We start from the raw sequence: 3,376 nt of genomic DNA, 5'->3' as shown, positions 1-3,376 counted from the left end.
GTGACACAAATCACACCTGTGTGACACAAATCACACCTGTGTGACACAAATCACACCTGTGTGACACAAATCACACCTGTGTGACACAAATCACATCACACTCCAGCAGGACAAACTGTAGCACAGTGATTCCCAACCAGGGCTACAAGTACCCCTTGGGTTACATGAACATATTTCGAGGGTACATGGAGGTGCTCAAAAAAAAGTAAAAATATCAATGTGGAAATTATGGATTTGACACAAAATGAAATCCAGTATAAAAAGCAGAATCTCAGAATTTGTTAATTTGGGTGAGTTTCTGATGTATTTTGGACGTTGCTGTTTTCTGCACCTACCATTACCTGGTTTACTTATTTAAGCTTGGAGCTCCACTCAGCTTCAGCCACAGAGCAGATGTCCAGTTGCTTCATCTGGTTTATGTTGTAGATTTGTCATGTCCTTGATGAGAACTTACACCAACATGTGAGCATGCTTCTACCACAGAAGTTCAACTGGATCGGGGCTCAGAAGGTCACTTCAGAACAGTCCAATGTTTAGTACTTCTCTGTATTTTTGAGTGATTATCCTGTTGGAGGACATGATCGTCAAGCTTTCATTGTACCAGATTTCCGAATTTATTTACATTTAGGGTCATGTTCAGCATGGTACACACTGATAATTCTTCTTAGATGTTTTTTGGCAGTTGGCATCCAACTTCAAGATGCAATATTTCTAGTCAGTGTGCTGGAGTGAGGGCCAGAATAACTAATCTACAGTATATTCTTATATATAAGCCAGTTCCATTAGAAAATTTAATGAAGACTTTATTTATCTTTTCATGTTTCACACCTTGACACCAAACAGCCCTGTGAATTATTTCACACACTGACTGATTACACATCAGATTCTGGTGTTTTGGCTTTCTCTCTCCACTCACCACCACCTGCAGGTCCTGTGAGTTGGTGGTGCCAGCTACCTCTCAGCTGTTCCCCATGAAAGCTGATTGGTTTCCCACTACTTAAGACTGAGTTGGACCATTGATTGTCACATAATGAATCAACAAACAACACTGTGCATTACTAGACAGTGATCCTTTTCTAGAGATACTTGTTAAAACTGAACTTACCTGTTTCCTTGTAGAATCCTTGGCATCCTAATAAACAGGTACATATTGATGGTGAAACTGAGGCTTCCTGAAACACTTTGGGACAGGGATTTACCAACACCACTGGGCAGAAGGTGGGACCCTCTGAGTGAATACTCACCCACCCTGACACCTTACTCTAAACTTACCTGACCCTAAACCTCACCTAAACTCCAACACATTGGTCCTAAACCCAACCCTGGCCCACCAATGGTATTTCCACCAATGGGGACCAGGCTTTTGTCCCCATTAGGAACAGTGGGTCCTCACAAAGCTGAGTGTACTGGGAAACTGGTCAAAATATGCCCCCACCAGGTAGCAAAAACATGCACACACATGCGCTATAGCCTTTGGGCTTTGGAGGAAAAACACTCAAATTTGTTTGAATTATAGGCGGATTAATTTGATATCAACCATCAGTTTTTTAAAAGGAAAGTTTCAGACATTGAACTTATAATAATATATTGAAGTAAATCAGTGAATAAACTTTAGTTCAGCACACATTTCAAGGTGTGCTGAAAATCAACAGGATGTGTTCTGTTGGAACAGCCTGGGCTTTGAGGTTTGGCAAAATTTAAGAAATTAAAAATGATAAACACAAAAAAAAGTAATGAACATGATGTTCCCTTCATTTGTCCTCAAGCTCAGTCATTTTTTTATTGTGTCAAAATAATGTGATTTTTATAGCAATAAATTTCTGCTCCTTTCATCAGAATCAAACCACTTCCACCTGATCTTATGTGTTGCCTTTTGGGATCCAAATCTACTTTACTTCATAAAGATACTTCTCTTTACAGTAGTATTATTGCAGCTTAAACTTTCATTTTAACTATATGACCATCAGATAATAAAAAAAWTTAACGTAAAACTTTGAAATTTAAGTGATATTTAGCTGTAGCCTTAAGAGCTATTGCCCTAATTTTGACAAKGGAAGAAAAGCTGAACTATTAATGACTTAGCACAGATAAGCCCAAACGGTTTTATTAAAAGATTTWAAAATGATATTTAAAGAATGTAAAGAGGACAGCACAAAGGACAAAATTTATTACTCAACTTAAATGGAGGGAGAGTAAAATAAGTTGAAGGGAATGAATGTGATGTTGGCCCAGCAAATGCAAAGGAGAACGTGAGATAAGACCGAAAGAAAAGACATGAGAAGAGGAAATGAAAGGGAGACTGAAAGATTGGAAAAAGAGAGTGATGAGATGGGAAAAAGACAACGATAATGTTCRTGAAAAAAGAAACTTGACACTGAGAAGCTGTAATTAATCAAAGGCAGTGACTGTAAAGATAAGGGCAAAGGAAGAAAAAAAGGCTCAAATAAAGAGAGAAGAGGCAGACAAGGAGAAAAAAGCAATTTAGACATTTATTGGCATGATTCATTTAGAAGTCCTAAAGCCATAGACCAGATAGATTACAGACAAGTGGTCCGATACGACCGTAAGGAGTCCACAGTACTTTGGTGAGCATGTGATCATGGTGGGTGGTCTGGAAGCAGAAAAAAAAGAAACTTCATTCAAAAAGGAGGAAATAAATTGGCCATTTTTCCTTTAGTGTGCAATGACAGAAAGTTCAGGTGGAAATGTCAGAGTTCAACAAATACACTTTTTATAGAAATAGTTCAAATCTTTCCAAGTGGGGTTTTGTAAAAAAAAAAAGTTGTCTGTTTAGTTTCAGTACCTCTTAGATCTGTAAATATTTGATTTTTTAAACAAACTGCAAAACATTTGGAAAAATACTGCTTAGACAAATAAGGTCAAAGTAAAAATATTCATATTTCAGACAGCATGGCAACTGWAGAAAGACAGATAAGAGCACTAAAACTTTGCACCATAATGTTTTGGGTTTGTTCTGCAGCCACTAATTCCTGAAACTATTTCCTGCTGTGTCTGCAGGACAGCTGTTGTCAGAAGACGGCCGGTAGGACGGACATCAGCTGCTGGCAGGTGGGGTGCGCTGGAGGTGTCCGTGGTGCCAGAAGTTGCAGGGACACTGGAGGAGCATCCCAAGTCTGTGGCAGCAGACTGCGTGTCTTCTGTTTCATTTTTCTGATGGTGAAATAAAATGTGTGCATGTTAAAAAAAAATTTATAAATAACTCCAATGACTGAAGACTTTTTATTCTTTATAGTCACCAGTGTGAAAACAGGATATTTTAAGGCATTTATAATGAACACTGACTTACAGCAGGTAAAATAAGTATTGAACACGTCACCATTTTTCTCAGTAAATATATTACTAGAGGTGCTAATGA

This window comes from Austrofundulus limnaeus, unplaced genomic scaffold (assembly GCF_001266775.1).
Source record: "Austrofundulus limnaeus strain Quisiro unplaced genomic scaffold, Austrofundulus_limnaeus-1.0 Scaffold1458, whole genome shotgun sequence".
Lineage (NCBI taxonomy): Eukaryota > Metazoa > Chordata > Actinopteri > Cyprinodontiformes > Rivulidae > Austrofundulus > Austrofundulus limnaeus.
Note: the sequence above shows the minus strand (reverse complement) of the source record.